We start from the raw sequence: 21660 nt of genomic DNA on the forward strand, positions 1-21660 counted from the left end.
TTTATTCCCCCAGCAGGCATGACAGGTTTTAAAGTTCTCTTTAATGGTAGAGGATACGCTTTCTAAAATGGGGGAGGAACCCTTCTTTAATGTATCTTTGTATCCTCACAGAATGCTGCAAGTGACATTGCAAGTGAAACTCAGAGGATTTTAATCCAGATTTCAAATCCAGCACTAAGCATTTTGTTATGTAGGCTCACTCCTTTTCTGTTCTTTTTATTCTTGATTAAGTTTTTGTTCAACAAAGAAAATGGAACAAATACAAGAGAAAGGTCAGGGGATTTGTATAAAAGTGAGGAATTTTGCACAAATATAAATTTTCCTTTCTTTTTGTGTACAGAGATCCTTGGTTTCATATGTGGATGTTTGTGCACAAGGTTAAAAGAATCCAGTTGGTACACACAGTGATCTGAAAGAGTATCATAATTTAGCACTTTTGTATGTTGCTACCGTGAGTAGATCATGTCTATACTGGTATATTTTGGGTGGAGCCATATTACCCCAGGATAATCTGTGCTCACAGCTCTTTTGACTTCAGATTTACAGAATCTGTACTCTTTGTTCTGCAAAACAAAGGGGGGGGGAATAAAAAACAATAATTTTCTGAAGAAGTTAGGCTTTTTCTTTTTTAGATTATACTTTTATTTTTTTTACTCTGCACCAAAGCATTGATGCAAAAAGGCAAAATTTTAAAAAATGGTGCTGCTAAAAAAGCATGAGGACAAAAGCACATATCCATTATCAACATCCTGAAATACCATTTTCCTGCTGGTAGACAGTAGGAGCAGCATCCATAGCATATCATATGCATGAAATAATAAAGCATTGCTGGAGAAATCTACTCATCCATGGTGAATTGAACGTTTAGGAAAAGGCCCTATAAAATACTATTGTACTTCATATCCTAAATTAGAAAGATCAATGTTATTTATAAAAGGGTTCTGGCTGAGACAATTTGGATTTTATTTTTCTGCACTCCTAAAGCACAGGAGTTGTCCCCAATGCTGAGTAGTGGAGCACTGAGAGAACACCTGCCTGCCATGTCCCTGGTTGCCATTTCAAAACCCACTGCAAGCTTGAGTTCTGACTCCAATAGTCCATTAATCATCTTTGTTTCTGGAGCCAATACAGTACTTGGGGAGAGGCTGTGCCTCAATGTTAGAGCACAGGCTTTAGATGCAGAAGATAGAGTAAATCCCAGCACTTCCAGTAAAAGAATCTTAAATAGCAGGGCTGGGAAAGACTTTTGTCTCTGTCCTTGGAGGACTGATACTATTTGGAATATGCAGACCTAAGAGAGAGAGGATGAAGGTATAGACATCTCAATGTGTCCATATACCAACTCCAGGGACCTTAAAGCTAAACTTATTGTTAGGGTGGTATATTTCAGTTACTGGGGCTAGTGACAGCTCATTTTGCTTCTTGGCCAGGTACCCTGGCTGCGCAAAAGGAAGCCAAAGGAATTTGTGTGACCAAAAAAAAAAGTGTTTCCTGATGGGAAATCAATGGTATGATGAATTACTCTCTTGAAACCAGTAGTTGAAATACCAGCTTCCTAAGAACTCTGATAAGTGGACAAGAGAGTACAAGGTATAGCAGGACCACTGGAAAAATAAAGCCTTATACTGTTAATATGATTGGTCAAATTATATTCCTGTTTTGCTGTTTTACAGTCCAGGGGGAAAATGAGCAAATGCTCTATGAACAAAAAGTGTGAGATAAAGTCAGTTTTTAGATAAGGCTCTTTAGTTCCAGTCCAAATCACACTCAGCCATAAGACAATTCAATTTTACTCAGATTAAAGAAACTGGTTGCAGAGTTGATTCACAGCTAAGGTAACTTGTGCTACTTTAGTTATTTCATTCTTATCCTGTTTTCTTCCCAGGAGTTCATTGTGAAAATTCATAATCCTCCTCACTTATTCTCAGCAACCCTTTGAGGCGGGTTACGCTCAGAAAGGCAATTAACTTAGTCTAGTGAATTTTATAGTGAGCAGGGCTTTTGAATCTTAGCCTTACAAGACACATTCCAATATTTTGAAATCCCCTTGGCTCTCATATTGTAATATAGATGAGCAGTTTTTAGTTTCATCTATTCATGACGGCATTTGGTTAGTTTCAGTTCTACTGGCAGTTTTAAATTGGTGTTTTAAAAATGTATTTTATTGTGTTTTGTTGCAGTTTGCATTGTAAGATGCCTTGAGTTCCTGAAAGGTAGAAAGGTGACTAATAAATTATCTAAATAAATAACTCTGTTGTGGACATTAAAATATATAAATGCTCCACTGGATTTTCACCAGTATTTCCCACCCACCCAAAAGCTGGAAAAGTGATAGTAATGGGTGAATTAATGCATGCCTCAAGTCTTGTATTTACCCTATGAAAAGCAGCTTAATGGTACATTAAAAACCACTTGAACCTACATCCATATTCAGAGATATAGAGTATATCTATCAACCACATTTTTTCCCATTTTTCATCCAAGGAGCTGAAAGTGCCAGGTTCCTCCTTCTCTCATTCTTGCCTCCCCACAGCCCTGTGAGGTACATAACTGTCCCAAGGTCACTAAGCCACATGCTTCATGTCTGAGCTAAGATTTGGACCCATATCCTTCTACTCATAGTCTAACATGTCAACTAGTACTGGCTGTCCTTCTGTGAGAGGTAGATAAATGCGCTAGATATCAACATGCAAAACCTAAATTGTGAAACCTAAACCTAACACCTGTCATGATTTTACCCAGCGGCTGCAATTTTAAGGACACATTCCTGAATCAGCCCTTTGAAATAATAGTGAACTTACATCTGAGCAGCCCTCTGTAGGATTGCTCCCCAAGTGTCCTGAGTATTACAGATTGTTGTGAGGTGCAAAAAAAATCTTCCATCACTATAATTACAATTTCAAGTTTTTCCTAGGAGAGGAACAATGAGCGCTGTTATATTGTGGCTCCACCATCTGCAAACAACTAAGTGGTACTAAAAGTTTATCCCTTGTTGCCACTTGCATTGATTCTGCTACACAAAAGATGAAACTTCTTGTCAAATGGAAATATTTACTTCTGATTTGAGAAATGTGTGAAAATTAAACTGCTCAGTCAGAATAGCTTTTTCAATGCTGTGGTGAGCCCAAGGTCACCCAGCTGGTTGCATGTGAGGGAGTGTGGAATCAAACCCAGCTCGCCAGATTAGAAATCCACACTCCTAACCACTACACCAAGCTGGCTCTCCATAGACTATGTTACCATCGTCTTAAAAATTTAGAACAGAGATACATTAGATATAATGAGAACCTTTTGGAGCTGTTCAATCAGAAACAACAATACAGCCCCAAATTAATGCATTCTGGATTTTACATTAAGTTGCTGTTTCAACCTTGGAAGATTTAATATGTTTCCTGTTCTCCACTGGTTCAGTTTCCATCTCATTGGGCATATTAATAATTAAACAGCTGAGACATAGATCTGTTTCCCCATATGCAATTTATCTTTTTGTCAGTCTAAAGATCTCTAATTAACAAGTCAGGGAACACTGATGATAGTTTCACTGCATCTATTGATGCTCCTAGCAGTTTCTGCGCCTGGGACTGAATATATATAATGATTAGTTTTAAAAGGTTGGTTCTTCATTGGAGTTGCAAGTGGAATTGTAATGAAGAAGAGCTGGTTTTTTATACCCTGCTTTTCACTACCCAAAGGAGTCCCAAAGTGGCATATTTTCCCTTCCTCTCCCCACACAGATATCCCATGAGGTAAATGGGGCTGTGAGAGCTCTGGGAGAACTTCTCAGAGAGAACAGCTCTAAGAGAACTGTGACTAGCCCAAGGTTTCCTACCTGGATACATGTGGAGGAGCAGAGAATCAAATCTGGCTCTCTGGATTATAAGCTGCAACTCAAGCCATTTCTTTCTTTCTTACCTACCCACCTATTTGGTATTTTGTATCTTTCCTCCTTCTTTTCTGTGTTATATTTTAAAATCTTGAATAAAACTTTTCCAAAAAGAGAGTAAGGCAAGAGAAGTGTTACTATTCCTTTTGGAATAATGGGGTCATCTGGTATGAATTCTGTTTTCTGATAAGTATAATTTGCTATCCTGTGCTTTTTTTATATACCAGTGTAGTCTTAAGTGCAGAGCATCGGTCAAATACCTCTCACATGTAACTAGACCTTTCTTACAAATTGGATGGTTCCTTCTTTTAGAGTTAAACTTCTACCTAACGGCAGAAAAAAACTGCTACTATTGGAAGGCAAAGACTTTCCTTTAGGGCCTCAAATGGCAAGAGCATCATGGTGAATTGGCTCCTCCTATAGGAAACTACAAAGAAGTACAAGAGGGTTTTTCTTTAATCATAGAGATGAAAAGGGAGTCTGCAGAATAGAAATTGAATCATTATTTAATATACTGGAAAGGGCACTCTGAGTAAGTATAATAATAGTAATTGGGATTTTATCCATAAGTATTCTACACTGATATTTTCCAATCTCTGTCCATCATTTTTATTTTGTTTTGCTTGGATGGCATTAAGAGAGATGGTCACTTCTATATCAATCAGCCTGACAATTTACCATCAGTGTGTGGCCCTATCATAAATTGAAAGCAAAAGCCTATTTCCAGTTGCGGTATCCAAGTGTTAAAGAACAACATGTGGAAAGTTCAATGCCAAACACGTACCACTCTTCTGCTGTTCCCAAGCCAAGATGAAAAGCTTGAATTGCACATTTGAATATTAAAGTCTACTGACTTAACTGCACTAAAATGGGGGGTGGGTGGGGAGAGAGCCCTACTGTTTTTTGAGAATAATCTGTTGGGTCCCAATCTTCATTGGCTTATACTAGTCAGGGGGGGTCAGTGGTTCAGTTTTCCTACGAAATTCCCCTACAGCCATCTGGCACAAGTTCTTCCAAGCTGACTAAATAACACTATCAAGGCCAGGGACCTTCTCTCTGCATCTCCTATATGCTGCTTTGAAGATATGGTAACCTGACTGTCTTCATGTATATATGTGTATATAGGAAGATAGAGTTTGTTATTTTATTGTGCCTGCTTATTTTTGCCTTATGCTTAAGCCTGAACCTCTTTTTAAAGCTTTTCAATTATTGCCATGTTCTATTGCATAAGTGAGAAGGGAATTTGATCTTTTGCATGGGGAAAGTTCAGTGGGACGGTACCGTGTGTGGAGGTAAGAACCGCCGGACCAACTCCTCCTGGCTGAAATGCCATGAGGCAGCCCGACTCTATGCCCTCTGTGCAGAATCAGCCTCTGAGAACATCTGATTATCCAGGTTCAAAGATTCTGGTATATATTGCAAACATCTGCTTTCCCTTCATTGATCAGCAGTCCCATGTGCAGATGTGTAAACTGAAGGTATTCTGTTATTTATTATAGCAAACTGGAAAAAAATGACTAATAGTAGAAACATTCAGATTCATCATTATTTTGTTGCCTCCCTTTCATGCTTAAAACTGAAGAAGGTCAGAGTGAGAGCGAGAGATTAATTTGACTGATATGTGACAGAGAGTTTCCACCCAGCAGAATTCCATACAGATCTTGCCTCTTCAGAGCGGTGAGCAGAGGGACTTCCATTCATATCCTTTTCTGGTTTTCTTCTTTTTGACTGCTCCTGTGGGCTCCAAAGCAAGCAGAAAGGCATGCATGCAGCTCTGCAAACTCATAAATGCCACACTCCCCCCTCTCAGAGCAATGCAGCATCTTTAAGGTGTGTATAGTACAATCAGTGTCTGATAGAGAGAGATCAACCAGGGCCATGCCAGATAAGATATGAATGATTTATTGTGAGGAGAAATGGGAGATCTTTTGGTGCCTTTCATTTCATGTTTACCAAAAGAAATCCATCCCCATCTACTGTAGGAGCTGGAAGGAACAAAAGACAGGCAATGTATTGTTCATGAGTAAAGGAAGTAGGGATGGGCTATGTTTAAACAAAAATTTACCTAGAGTTCGGGAGCTATACTTGCCATCTGCTGTATTTGCTGTGATCTGGTGCTTCCAGAATTTTTCTTATACTTCAGCTGACTTCTGGCATTGGAGCTGGGCTTGGAGAAAAAATGCTTTGAGCATATGAGCTTAGCAAATTTAAGGGGTAGGAAGGGGCAAGGTTTAGCTCCTGTTGACCACATGTTCCATTTTTGTTTTAAATAATGCCTACTTTAGAGGCTAGTGGGTGCACAAGGATCTCGCTTTATTATGTTACTGGTGTGCCCTAACTGCTTTCTTGGATTGCCAAATGTCTGTCTGTTCCTACTTTGCAAGTGAGAACATAAAATGGACAATTTTCTTCTTGTCTACCTGAAATTTGGCAGAGGGGAGCCGTTGAGCAGTATAGTCCCTAAATCACCCCAGTCAGGTGGAAGTCAAAAATTCTTAGAGCTGTAAATGTGCTTTCCGTGGATATGAACAGGATGTAGATTAAAGAAAATGATAATTATAATATTTGTAAACAAAGTTAAAATAAAATGGAAACTTTGCTCTAGTAGTTCAGGGATTAGAAAAGCATCACCTGACCTTACCAGACTGCTGACTGAGCCTATCTCTGGAATATGTATAGGTATTTTAAGCAGCTTTGCATCTTACTTGAAAGTCTTCCATCTTGCTTGGAAGCAGACAACAAAATCCAGTTTGTAATCTGATGCTGTAAACCACAGGTTCCAATTCTCCATATCTCCTTTCATGCAGCTGAGGAATACTTAATTCCTTCCTGGCTATGCTTTGTAATCAATAATGTCACAGTGCAAGTGCATGGAGTTGGGAAATGAGGAGACAAATTTTAATTAGAAGGCAATCAAGCCACCACATGACTCCCTCATATTTTAAACCTTAATTCAGGGGAAAGTGATTGACTTTCCTTGAAATTATTTTTGGAGAAAATTAAACATTTTGCTTAAAAACTGAGAGTAAAACAGAACAGTCATCAGTTACTTTGCTTAGCTGCGAGTCTACCATGTAGATCCTCAAGTTGTAGATTGACTCTTCTAATAATACTTCACTAACGTTGGAAAAAATAAGCAGTGGGGTATCAGCAGAGCTAATCCAAGGAACTGAGAGCAGAGCACCCTTGCTGAAGTCCATAGCTATATAGCCTACACCCACCCTGGTACCATGCCAGGGGCATGTCTGTGTCACCTAGGGTTGCCAGCACTGTGGGTCAATGGTTAGAAGGTTGGGCTAGGATCTATAAGACCCTGCTTCAAATCTGTGCTTTTTTGTGGAAGGTTGCTTATAGCTCTAGAATAGATTCTTGTAATGTTCCTCTACTCTTTTGTCCTGTTCTTGTTGGCTTGAAGTGCCTTTTGAACTGCTTCCATGATTATTGAACAAAGAATAGCCTTGCCTTGAATTATGCAATATCTAAAGTTCTTGTTTTTTCAAAAACCTAGACTCCTAAGTGGAAAATCAATGGCAACTCTATCGAGCAAGTTAAGTGCTTCAAATATTTAGGTATTCATTTTCAATATAATTTTGGTTGGGCTACTCATTGTAAGATAGCAATAAATACAATAACTAATACCACTTTAGCTATTGCCCACTTTTGTTCAACAGAGGCAACCAATGTATACCTGCTGCACTCAAGGTGTTTAATGCTGAAGTAAGCTCACATCTGCTATACGGAGTACCAATTTGGATTAACATAGTCAGTTGCTCATTGGAAGGTATTCAATCTAGATTTATGTGTAAAATTTCTTTCTATGCCCAATTGCCCCATATGCTGCTTTATGTTCAGATGCTGGACAAAGATTTTTTTTTATAAGATTTTTATTTTTATTTTCCAGGATTAAAGATAATGAAATACATGCAATCTACATTGTTAGTACAGAAAAAAGAAAGGTTATGCTCTTCATTTAATACATTTAGTTCCCCGTTTCAATCCCCTTTTGTATTATTTTCTTAAATAGTTCAGGTAAGGGCCCCATTGTTCTTGAAAGGCCTCCTCTGTTCTTCCGTTGACTATCAGTGTCAGTTTAGCCATCTTGGCAAAATCAGCTAATTTATTCAGCCAGTCTTCTATCGAAGGTAGTTCTTGCGTTTTCCATTTCTTGGCCAATTCTAGTCTTGCTGCCGTCGTCACATAGAAGAATAAACTTTGTGTGTGGGTTGGGAGGCACTGCGGAGGAACACTTAATAACATAGCTTCAGCTTTCATAGGAAATCTAAGACCCCACATTTTCTGCATAATAGTATGTATTTTTGCCCAGAACTTATAAACTTTTTCACATCTCCACCACATATGAAAAAAGAACCTATTTTATCATCACATTTCCAACATTTGTTGTTACAATTTTTGGCAATTTTAGCGATCACTTTTGGTGTTACATACCACCTGTAAAACATTTTATACCAATTTTCTTAAAGTATTTGACTATTAGTATACTTTGGTATTCTAGACCATACTAACTCCCATTGTTCCATTGTCACATTAGTCTCAATATTTTGCATCCATTTGATCATACATGGCTTAACCCGTTCCATTTCTGTCTCATACCTTAATAACAATTTATATATTTGGCCCTGTAAATGTGGTTTGTTTTGGATTACTAAGTTTTCAAACTCTGGTATTGGAGCCTCTAGATTTAACGGTTGCTGAAACTCTGCTTTAAATCTAGATATTAGTTGGTTGTACTCTAACCATTGAATTTCTACTCCTTCTTTCTTTATTCTTTGTATATCCTTGAACTTGCCGGTCTTTGATATTAAGTCTTTGTACTGGAGACAAGTCAGCCTTTTCTGTTGAGCTTTCCCAAAATATGCCTCAATTGGCGATTTCAATATTGATGGTGCTGGGGATAGTCTCTTATTATATCTTGACCATACGTTCAAGAGCCCACTAATCCAGGTGTTTGCTACTGCTTTTTGTTTTTGTTTTCCTGCTGGCCATAGTCTTTCATGGAAACTGTTACCCATGGTTTTTCTTTCAAATACCAATTCTCTTGAATGTGGTTCCCGAATCCAGTCCACTATGTATGTAAGTGCTGCTGCGTCTTTATATAGTTTTAGATTAGGAACACCTTGGCCTCCTCTCTCCTTCACGTCTTGAAGTATTTTAAAAGCAACTCTTGGCCTTTTTCCACTCCAGATAAATTTATTGATCACTGATTGCCATTTTCTTAGCGTTTTCTCCTGGATCACTATTGGTAACATTTGGAACAAAAAGTTAAATTTGGGCAACAAGTTCATCTTGACCGTGGCCATTCGAGCCTACCAGGACAGTTTTGACTCGTTCCATCTTTTGATATCCAGTTGCATAATCTTCCATAGTCTTTCATAGTTACCAGTGAAGAGTTCTCGGAAGTCTTTGTCTAGGTAGATTCCCAGATATTTCACCCATTTGGGATTTGTCTCACATCCGGTTTTTCGGTTGATATTTTGCACGTCAAGATCTGTGGTTCCCTGTAAAACAATTTTTGTTTTATCCTTATTTATTCTATACCCTGAATAATGCCCAAAGTCTTTCAGTAGTTCCAAGAGAGGAAGAATTGAAGCTTTTGGGTTCATAACAGTACAAACTACATCATCAGCATAACATTTTAATTTAAATTCCTGATCATCGATTTTGATTCCCATGATCTTCTCTGTAGCTCTTATCTTGGTTGTCAGCATTTCTAGTACCAGATTGAATAACAGTGGAGACAAAGGGCATCCTTATCTGGTGCCTTTACCTATTTTGATGGATTGCTCTGGACAAAGATTTTTTGAAACCAAAGTGTGGCTTATAGCTATCAAATATTGTCTACAACTACATTTTGACCCTGATACTTCTAGTCTTATCTTCCAGTTGCTCACAGAATCCCAGTTCTCCAAGTGGTTTGTCTATATTATTATTAAATATAAAATTAAAATGCTGAGTTTATCATTAGACTCGTATATGTTATCAGCAGAGGCTTTTAGAGTAATAAAACACAGATTTCTTGATCTTGAATATCAAAAACTTAGCAGTGCAGCAAATAGAACCTGCTCTCCTTTAAAATTGGGAATCCAATTAAATGTAGACCATATGGAAATACTAAAGTATACCACATCAATTCAGATTCTTTTCACTTGCCAGATTTAATGTGTTGCCATCAGCAATTCTGTCAGGGAGATTCCAAAAAATCCCATATTTAGATAGGCACAGCCCTTGTGGAGCAAAGTGTGTTGAAACTATACTGCATGTCTTAATCTGTTGCCCTTTTTATATAGATATTCATTTAAAATACGTAAAACCTCTTCTACGAGAGAATAAAGGACTTTCTGATTCCTTCAGGATCTCTTTCCTCTTGAATAATTGCAGTCCAGATTCAATTGACAAGGTGGTAATTTTTTTACAGTGTGCTATAAGAAGGGAATGGCAAACCACCCTGTATTGCGTCTGCCAAGCAAACACTAGAGGGCGCTACCCATAGGTGCACCAACCAAATGTTATGGCATGACTTGTTCTTCCTTTTTATCTTATTTTATCATTTTATTTCCAAATTAACCTATTAAGCATAATCAGCTAGCTACATTTATACATTTTTGAATTTTATTCAATCATTATTTTAATGTTTTATATGCCAGCAAAGGATGATGATGATGATGTGATGATGATTGGGGGGGGAGGTCACACACTCTCAGGCTAACCTACTTCACAAGATTCTTGTGAAGATAAAATCTTTGAGATGAAAATGATGAGAGCCACTTTGACCGATTATGCACGGCATCAGCCACACCGGGCTGCCGCCATTCGAGTGCGCCGGGGTAAAAAGCCCTGCCATCCCCTGAGTACGCACGGGGGCGGGGCATCCCGGACGCACACTGGCTGCCACAGCACAACGCAGAGCCGGAAGTGCCTGGAGTACATGTAAGCTGTGGCGGCTGGGGTAGGGGGATCGGGTTCGGGGGGGGCCTGATGCAAGATGGTGGGGAGCAGCATGCTGCTCTCCCACCATAGCGGGAGTGGGGGGTTGCCCCTGTCAGCTCCACAGAGCCACGGAGCTGGCAGGAGCAAGAGGCGTCCCTGCAGGGACGCCGTAGGCCAGAGGAGAAGCCGGGCATGAAGGCCCAGCTCCTCCAATTATGCACAGGACTGGCTCAACCCAGCCCTTGCCTGCATCCACTGCGCTCTCCGGGCCACGGAAGAATCCGCGTTCCATTAACGCAGGTCTTCCGACGGCCTGGGTCAGGCCAGGCCTCGGATGGAGGCGGCGTCGGGCATAATAGGGGATTTTCCCCGAAGCCTTGTAACTGCCACATCGGGCCTTCCGGCCCGTGCATAATCGGTTATTCTCTCCCCAATGGAAAACCAGAGTATAAACAAAGTAAGGAATAACTAAGCAGACCTGCAGAAAAATGTTCTGTTTTTTCAGTAGAAACTTCTATGTGGAAGTGGGCAGCAGAATCTTTTCATGCTGTGGAGTTAAAAACCTTTAAGAAGCCCTGCTGAATTGGGCCAGTGGTCCATGTAGCCCAGCATTCTGTTCACTCACTGGCCAACCAGATACTCTGGAAGGCCAACATATGGCAGAGGTCAAAGCCTTCCCCTTACGTTGTCTTTTGGCAAAAGTTTATTGCCTCTGAATATGGATGTTTAATTTACTCATTCAGTTTAGATAGATCCTTTTGTAACTCTTCACAATCCACTTTTGATTACACTGCCTTGAATTACCGGGTAGCTAAGAGCTCATTAAGCATGTACTAAAGGAATGTAACATTTGTCTCCAGTCCTATTAAAGCATTAATGTTGTTGTTGTAGTTTCTGTGATCTGACATTGCTGTGTGGCTTCAGTGAACAATGAAAGCAATTTTACTATGCTTTCTGTTGCCACCCTGTGGCCTTTCTTTATCACTGTCACTTTGTTTCATACAGTCTCTTGCAAACAATTTCTGATCTTACCTCTTTTTCACTCTCTGCTGCCTTCTCTATTTTTCTAGCTGTCTCTTCTTTAATGTGTGATACAAAGTATTTAATAGAAAGATTGACTAGTCTGTAGTCTAGCACATTTATCAAAGAATTGTAACTTCCAAGCAGACGACTAAATTAAAATAACTTTGTCCTTGTCATCAAATGTCTTGTGTATAGCATCATTTCTTTTACTTGGCCTCAGTATTTTTCTAGATCTCATCCTTCATTTAATTTCAAACTAAATAACTTTCTTGATAAGTAAAGTCATTCATTAAGTCTTTCGTACAACTCTCCCAAACCTAGCCATAGTTCCTTGGCAGTTTTAAAATCTCTTGTGTGATGTAAATCACTGTCACTGACAAATGAAGAAACTTCTGCCCTCATTTTTTCTGTCCTGTTTTTCCCAATGAGCTTTTTGTGCTTGATCTGTTTGTGGAGTCTCTTCAAATGTCTCCCAGAAATCCTTCTTCACAAGTTAATTTTTCATCCTGAATCTTTACAAAGGAACATTTACTAGATGTGGGAAAAAACACAGCAGGCTCTAAACTTTAAAACTTTTGTATACATGTATACTTTAATTGTATTCTTTTTTTAAAAAACTTTTGAAATTCACTCACTATGGCTGGGCCCATGACCCTTTTGCTAATGAGAAACAACAGAAATCCTCCTTTTTGGGTAATACCACAGCCAGGGCCAGATTTACATGAAAAGAGGCCCTAGGCTATTCCACTTATGTGGCCCTTTCACCTCCCATTTTTAAGTTTGTAAATTACATGAGAGATAATCATTACTGTGATATATATCAATATGTTAAATGAAACATGTTGTGATTGGTACTGACCTTTATAAAAAAATGTGGAATATAGGCCCCTCTTGATCTTGAGCCCCTAGGCTGAAGCCTAGTTAGCCTATAGGAAAATCTGGCCCTGACCACAGCACCCCCCAGGTTCAGGGTATCCCACCTCCTTAGAAATAAGTAGCAGAGTCTATATTCATCCAGCATGGAGAAATTTCTGTAGAGCCCTTGTATTCAAGAATACAATGTTTAATAACTATTTACAAAGCCATTGAAACAACATGCAGACTAAAGACTAGGTGGCTTCATTAATTTTACCTGAAACAGTTATAAGGAGAGAGAGGAGGAAGAAAAGTGACATTTGAGTCCATGAATATCAGTGAAGTAAGAAGAGAGGGGTGGATTCTAGAGGGGGGGGAGTACAGATCATCAAGCCCCCTCCCTCTTAAAACTATAAAGCTTTCTCTCATTCAATTCCATAAACTCCCCAACATCTACTGTACAAATGCAGCTAGATTTGAGTCCAACAGCACTTTGAAAAATCAACAGATTTTTTAGTATAATCTTTCGAGAGCCAAGCACAGATACAGTGTATTGGGATGGGTTTAGATTGTAGTACTAGTAACTTTTCATGGCATTTCACTACTGTTCTTGGGAAGACAGAACTTAATTCTCAGAGCCACATGCCTTTTTAATAGGAAAATTATGGCTTGTAAGATATTTTATGTAACCTGCTGAGTTGCATGCTCTGTTCAAGCCAGTTTTTTCAACTGATAATTCTGTATTAAATCATTATTAAAAACTAAATTTTACAATGGACAGTACTCAACAAGCTTTTCTGCATGATCTCTTCCAAGTCATTTCCTCACTGTTCTGTCTGCCCATATGATACTGGCAGTCTTTTGAATGGTCAGAAGCCCAAACCAAATTTGTATTGGGGTATTTTCAGTCTTGATGTCTATTCTAATTTATATGCTTGCACTGCTAAAGGGAAATATGTAGCAAAGGATACATTTTTTTCTTTGTAGCTGGAATCATGCTTAATGCAAGGAATTTTTAAAATTATTTTTGTGACTTACTTTGGATTCTAATGGACTCACATAAAAAGGTAAAGGTAAAGGTATCCCCTGTGCAGGTACCGGGTCATTTCTGATCCTTGGGGTGATGCCCTCCAGCGTTTTCATGGCAGACTCAATATGGGGTGGTTTGCCAGTGCCTTCCCAGTCATTACCGTTTACCCCCCAACAAGCTGGGTACTCATTTTACCGACCTTGGAAGGATGGAAGGCTGAGTCAACCTTGAGCCAGCTGCTGGGATTGAACTCTCAGCCTCATGGGCAGAGCTTTCAGACTGCATGACTGCTGCCTTACCACTCTGCGCCACAAGAGGCTCTTAATGGACTCACATACCATACAGCAAAGAAATAAATTATGTTTAATCAAGTTAAAGCTTTGAATTAGCATCTTTTCTCAGAACAATATTGAAGATAAAATGTAGGATAAAATATCAGGGAGAATGTTTTCCAGTTAAATAGCTTTTATATGAAAAATCTTAAATAAATAATTATCTCTTAATAAAACAGTAAGAGATTGCTGGGAGGAGTAGGGACATCACCTAACCACCAATCAGGTAGGCTGTCCCAGCTGTCCCATCCTTGATCCAGATAGCAAACAAGAAATTACTCCTCTTAATGGAGCTCTTAACTGTGGAGAGAGGCTCATTTGCCATATTTTTTTCTGAGCCTTTTCTCTTGTTGACTAGACTGATGACCTCTATAGTATTGTGCAGGGGGTTATTAGCCAAACAGAATGCAGACATCTGTGGGCAGCAGCATTAAAAATCAACCAATTCCTGCTTGTAGAGTAACATGACCAGAGAGCTGGGTATATAAGGTGATGATTGAGGCACAAATTCCATAGCAAAGACAGCAGACAATTTTCATCACACAGCCTGTAAATGCTTGTAGGTTTTCTACCATGCCTTGTCTCAGAAAATATCTACAAACACTTCATAAATCATCTCTTCCCTTCCTCATGCATCCCAGCTATTTCTCTGACTTTGAGTCCCAAGTCACTTAAGCTGTTAACCCCAATATTTTAGTAATGTACCCATCTAACCATCAAGATGCATCTTTGCATCTTGCATCACCAGCAAGCATTTTTGCATTTTATTGGAGCTGTGAGATTGTTGTAAGACATCCAGATTATACCGTGCAATCCTAAACAGAATTACACCCTTCCAGATCGCCCTCTTGGACACACACCAACATGATGAGGGAGCTTGTGTTAGCAAAGCTGAGAGCAATACTAAGGGGTATGGAATGGTCACAACTGAGACATCAGACTAAGATGCATCCACCCCTTTCAGGGATGAACGGCCACCTCAACAGAAGAGAACAGATGGTTCCAATAGTGATCGGGTAGAAGAGTCCCTGAAGGATAACTACTGGGCAGCAGCAGTAGTGGAAGGTGACAATACACTGAAGAGCCATACAGAAGAGATGGCAGATTCTTTCCGAGAATAATCTTTTGAAGAAGAATCTACAGTTTTAGAAAGTGAAGTGAAAGCTATACTGAAACCAAATGGGAAAAACAAATTACCAGGAGTAGATGGGATATCAGTAGAGCTATTTCAAGCCATATAAATAAGTCTATCAACATTTTTACAAGATTGTACCACCAAATATGTAAAACAAAACAATGGCCATAGACTAGAAATATTCCAATTACATTCCAGTTGCACGAAAAGAAGACATCAAAGACTGCAGCAACAATTGTATTAAATTCCCACATGAGTAACGTGATACTCCAAATCGTACAACAAAAACTATTACCAAATATGGAATGAAAAATGCCAGATGCTCAAACTGGATTCAGAAAAGAAAAAGGCACAAAAGAAAATATTGCAAATTTACATTGGCTACTGGAGCATATGAGAGAATGTCAGCAGAAAATCAGCTTGTACTTCATATATTATACCAAAACTTTTAATCATCTGTGAATCATGTGTGAATCATGAAAAGCTATGGCTTGTTCAAATAAAATAGTTGTACTACAGCACATGATTTTGATGTGTACCAAGTATTCCAGACAAGATACTTCTCTTAGGATAGAATATGGATGAACTGAATGGTTTCTAATTGACAAAGGTGTCATACAAGGGTGTATTTTATCTCCCTATCTCTGGGGATTATAATATTGGCAGTTTTATTTTAAATCCCCTTCCTAATAATCTCCAACATAGAGTTTGCCTTTTTCACTGCTGCAGCCCACTGGGGTTGACACTTGCATTAAGCTGTCCACTATGACCCCATAATCATGTTAATTCATACCATATTAGTCTCCATTAGTATGTACAGGTGTGACAGCTGAACAATGAAAAAAGCAAATAGGAAGAAAGTTCATTAATTTGAAATGTGGTGTTGGAAGAGTTTTACGGACACCATGGAGTGTCAAAAATACATATCAGTGGGTTTTCAATCAAATCTGAACTATCCCTGGAAGATAAAATGATTAATCTGAGACTTGGTATTATGAGAAGACAAAAGTAACTAGAAAACCATGGTGATGCAATCAAATACTAATCAGAGCTAACCCTGCTTATCATCAGAGATCTGACAAGATCAGGCTAACTTGGGCTATCCGTGTCAGGATAATTTTAGCATTTTGGGTACAAGGAAAAGGGTACAGCTGGTAAACCAATACAGTTGAAGAAATGATCTGTTGGATGACATGTGTGGTCCAACACTGGATGCAGGGGTACTCCTCAAATATGGTGCCTGTTCTATAAGAGAGAATGTGACTTTTGCAATAATTTTGGCCTTAAACAGTGATCAGGACACTAATGTATGGGGGAGACAGAAGAAAGTTTTAAGAACCCTGTGGGCCAGTACTATGGGCTACAAAGTTCCTGGACACCAATCCAAATACTGATCTCAGACCAGAACATTATAAGAATGCCTCATAGAGCTACTACCCTCATCTTTTGAGAAGCTGGTGAGTTCCACCCTCTGCTTACCAGACAGAATTACAAAACCAACTAGAATTAGCAGAATGGTGATGTAGCACAATCTACATGCAAAGAAAGGATTCTTTAAGGAACCCTATGCAACCCTATGCAGAGTTACCCCAGTCTAAGTCTATTGACTTCCGTGGGCTTAATCTTTCTCCACAGGACTGCAAGGTAGGTTAAGCAGCCAGACTGGTGCATATAGGGATCCCTTAGGCTCAAGAACTAGAGCAAATGATCCATGCAGCCTGGGAGCTGTCCAAGGTACTTTATATGGCCATTTTCTTGTTTTCTTTCTTCAAGATCTTTTCTCTGGAAGGTTTCATTTTGGACTCAGCCTCACTATCAAGAGGAATGCTCTTGTTTGAAGTTTTAGATCACTTACTGGGACAACGCAATAAGACCCATTCTACAGCTTTGACCCCACTGAGACTGGGCATGAAGACGAATATTCTGTAGATCCAGGAGGTAGTCTCACTCACCAACCATGCCTGTTTTGTTCAGGCTACACTTCATTTTATTCACCTACACTACAGTCACATCAATGCTGACCTCTTGCAGTGATTCATTGAGATCCCTGATGCCAAAGGGAAGGGAAGCATTGTACCTGAATGTTAAAAAGCATGGCAGAGAAGGTATGTTCTTTTTTAATTATATTGACTTTGTTTTTGATGGCTTTATTTATAGTGGCTTAATTGTAAGCTACCTCAAGGAGCCTGCTGGAGAGACAAAATAAATATAAATTAAATATAATTCACAGAACTGTGCATTATAATTCCTGGCAAGAACACTGGTGTTCTGGAATTCAAAGTGAAGAACCACTGTAACCCATAAGAGGAGTCTGGAAGAGTACAATGAGCAATTGTTTTCAAAACAATTAGGTAATTCAGGAGAAACAACTCAGTTATATGCTCTAAGTAGAGATAATGATAACTATGGCAGTTGGCAGTGTGGCCATCTCAACCCCCCACCAAAAGTTAGTTAACAGGTAACACTAAAGTTTTTACCAAAGTGGTGAGTGCTGAAGATCAATTTAGAGGAAAGGAAGTGGTGTCACAAAGGTATTTTTGGAGGAATTCCAGGTGGATGAAGCAGTTATGGTGACTGATTTTAAAAACAAGGTATTAGCTTACTTAATATGAGACAGGCTGCTCCTACCAGTAAGATCCAAATCCAATCATCCCATAATCTCTCTTTCTACTCCTTGGTACCAAATATATCTGAATACTTCAAACTTCCACTAGTTGATGATCCTGTGTCTGGTCTGTGTTCCAGCTCAGTCATTCTTGCAGAGATTGATGGCCTTCCCAGAGACGGATTGAATAATCTTTATGCAAGATCTTTGAAGCTTCATCTATTGCCCTCAGGGCCTCCACAATTCTCTTTTTTTCAATGGCAGTGTATTCCTGTGCCCTAGACATTTTGGCAACTGAGAGTAGCATCTCCAAGGAGCTCAAAGATTAACTAAAGAAGATCAACTATCAGCTAGAGCTATGGCATCCAACATTATGGTCAAATGTAACACCTGGGTCTGCAGCCCATCCTCACAAGTTCAGGTGGCTAGTACGCCTTTTAAATGAAGGAATGGATAGATACTAGGTTGAAGACAAAGAGGTTTTTGCCTTCATGCAAGAAGGAATGCAAGCCCAAGAAATACTTCCTTCCTTTGTGACCCCAAACACACTTTTGGTTTCTGTCCTTTAAAGCCCACTAAAGGGAGATGGCATCCCAAACAATCAAGTAGCACTAAATTCCATAGACCAGTAGGCCAGACCCCATGCAGTCCTAAGACTTCTTATCAGATTTATTCAGATATCAAGGAATCATCGCCTAATGAAGCATCTTCTTCTTCAGGCCCTACAGCATCTATTGGACATTGGAGTGATAGAGACAGTTCTGGAGGCCCAAAAGGCATCAAGGGTCCACTTAATCTTCCTAGTTCCAAAAAAGAATGGGCATGTAAGGGTCATTTTGGATTTGAAATGGCTAAACAGACAAATCAGAAAGAAAAAGTTCAAGATGGAAATTCTCAATCCATACTCTTATTGATTCAGGAGGGGGACTTCCTGGCATCAATAGATCTGTCTGAGACTTGAGAGCCAGTTTGGTGTAGTGGTTAGGAGTGTGGACTTCGAATCTGGCAAGCCAGGTTCGATTCTGCACTCCCCCACAAGCAGCCAGCTGGGTGACCTTGGGCTCACCACGGCACTGATAAAACTGCTCTGACCGAGCAGTGATATCAGGGCTCTCTCAGCTTCACCCACCTCACAGGGTGTCTGTTATAGGGAGAGGAAAGGGAAGGCGACTGTAAGCCGCTTTGAGCTGTAAGCCTCCTTTGCGTAAACAAAAGTGGCATATAAGAACCAACTCTTCTTCTTCTTCTTTTTCACTTTATTTGCCTACCCCAGTTTTGGAATTACATTGATGGTTCTTTCACTTCTCTTATGCTTCTCTCTGCATTTCCAGTACTGAGTTCTCCCCTTTAGCCTCAAGGTGGCACCAAGAGTGTTCACAGAATTCCCAGGATCCTGCTAACTTTATAATTGTCTCATGGACTTCTGGGGAAAGCTGTGACAATTATTATTATTATTATTAAACTAATTAAACTATTATAAAATTGATTTGTAAGCATAGTCTAAATTCTATTGACTACTATTTTCACTTCTTCGGGAAGCGATTTCTTACTTTAGTCGGGTGAATAATTGCTTGGATAGGTTTCCTGCTCTCTGTAAAATTAAAAGGAGGCAGCCTAGTTGCCCAAATAACTCTCATAATTTGTTTTATTCCCTTGACAAAGACTGTTTTAGTAAAGTATGGTGCAGTGTGCTATAGTATCATAGTAGTAGAGGAGGGATATAGAAAGGGAAAAGGAGGGATTGTACAATGTAATTAAGAATTAATTATGCACATTAAGAATTATCATATTTGAAAGAGTGTATGAAACAGAAAATATTTCTCCCCAGCAACCCCCTGTAAAATAAAATACTCCTTACTTCTGTTAGGGCAATATCTTTAATTTCTAACTTCTTAACTATGTCTATTTTGCAACTACACCATTGGTTTCTTCATTATTAGAATGAATTACATATGCACTGTTAATTTTTGCAGCTCTCCCGCCAAGCTGTTGGTTGAGGCCAGTGATTCTACAACATCTAATGGGCCCCTCTGATATAAAAATGTCAGATGATATATGATGATGATATATCACTGCCCTCTTTATGTATTAGCATTATATGAACCTCTTGCCACATCAGGCATATTGTCTTTTTTCTTTTAACTCATTAATTACTTTTTGTAATCGGATCAGATAACTTTATAACAATCAACCAGACACAAAAAGAATACAATAATATTAATACAAAATTATGATGTCATAAATTGATCAATGAAACAATGATATAAACTAACAGCATTGTCAATAAGTCTAAATCCACAGAATCCATATAATCATATGATATAATAAATTGTACCAAAAGGATCTTATTCAATGCATTTGTGTAATTTCAATAATCTTAAATTTATCTTGGTAAGTGATGCAATAGACTTGTCCATTTGGGCAATTGGGGTGGGATACGGGGTACAGCTCTTTTTCCAAAACCGGACCTAGAGGGTGGCCATGGGGGATGAGTTGTTGCGTTCCTGTTGACTTCCTTGTGGAGTGCCCCAGGGAGTGGTGCTCCCCCCCCATGCTTGTCAACATCTTTATGCACCCTCTGTCCCAGCTGGTCCAGAGATTTGGGCTGGGCTGAAATCAATATGCCAATGATACCCAGCTCTACCTCCTCATGGATGGCTACCCAGACTCCCACTCAGAACCATTCGCCAGATTTTTGGAAGCCATGGCTGGATGGCTTCAGCAGAGTCGCCTGAAACTCAGCCCCTCCAAGACGGAGGTCCTATGGCTGGAAAGTAGGAGGACAGAACAGGAAGCGCATTTACCCATGTTGGCTGGGATGCAACTTACCATTGTGCCCCAGGCCAGGAATTTGGGGATGACCATGAATGCCTCACTGACCATGAAGACTTCACACCACAATAAAGTAGAAAATGGAAATGTTATCACTTATGATGACTGATGCTAAGCTCTCACCAAGGTGCCACTCTAATGACACAAACTGCCCTCTCTTTGTTAACAGTAAATCAGTGGATATCAAGGAGAAAATTTTCTCCTCTTTGGTTTCATACAATATTATAAAAGTAACTAAGAAAATGCAATTTGGTATGATTTCTCTTTACCAGAGTAAATAAATGGAAATGGAAAAGGAATGGGTTGAAGAAGAAAAGGGAGGGGCTAAATGGAAGGGCTGTGGTTGGAGGGAAAAGGAGTCATAACAAATGGGGCCCCGTTTATACTCTTTTGCCCAAGACCCACAGAATCCTGAAACTGGCCTTGGTCCAAATCTCATATAGGGGTTGATTGCTTCTACATTGTCCTCAATATTTATCATTTGATTAAGAATATACAACTAGAAAATGTGAATAAGGAACTAGGAACCAATTTCAGCCTCCTAAGTTGGCCTGAAATAGAAAAATGGGTAGAGGAACATGAAAAAGGTAAAGTGATGCAAGGAAAATTCAACAAGTCGCTTTGCTTTTTAAATCTAATGCTCTCTGCATACCAAACAGGCATGTGCATATGGTAGGTGGATGACTTTTTATTAGTGGTATCACTGCGGCAAATTGACAGAAACAGTTAATTGCAAACATATTTCATATTCTGAAGTTGCTCGGTGAATTTTCCCAGTGAAAAACCATGACTATTTCCAGTGTTTTCTTATTATCTTTGACCTTTAAATTCATTCAACATTATACCTCTTACTTTGATATTGCAGCATTTATAGTACTGGTTTAAATAACTGCAAGCAAAGTGTCTGTTTGAATTATCTTTTACAGAAACCATGACAAATTTGAGTACATGGTCTTGAGGAAGTGTTGCTGACCTAACAGCTGACAAGCAATTGGAGAGGGAAATCTAAAAGCTATAGAC

The 21660-nt window shown here is 39.2% G+C and overlaps 1 protein-coding gene and 1 long non-coding RNA gene across 8 annotated transcripts in view; one reads left to right on the forward strand and one right to left on the reverse strand.

The window, feature by feature from the left end:
- Window positions 1-21660, forward strand: part of CAMK1D (calcium/calmodulin dependent protein kinase ID) — a 202755-nt gene that overhangs the window by 127811 nt on the left and 53284 nt on the right. The gene's annotated exons all lie outside the window — the stretch shown is intronic.
- The window catches only part of LOC143837755 (uncharacterized), a 33711-nt gene continuing 19832 nt past the window's right edge, over window positions 7782-21660 (reverse strand). For all 3 annotated transcript variants that reach the window (XR_013231073.1, XR_013231076.1, XR_013231074.1), the window contains one exon: window positions 7782-9399. This is a non-coding gene — a long non-coding RNA (uncharacterized LOC143837755). The remainder of the gene's footprint in view (window positions 9400-21660) is intronic.

This window comes from Paroedura picta, chromosome 5, assembly GCF_049243985.1.
Source record: "Paroedura picta isolate Pp20150507F chromosome 5, Ppicta_v3.0, whole genome shotgun sequence".
NCBI classification, from domain to species: domain Eukaryota; kingdom Metazoa; phylum Chordata; class Lepidosauria; order Squamata; family Gekkonidae; genus Paroedura; species Paroedura picta.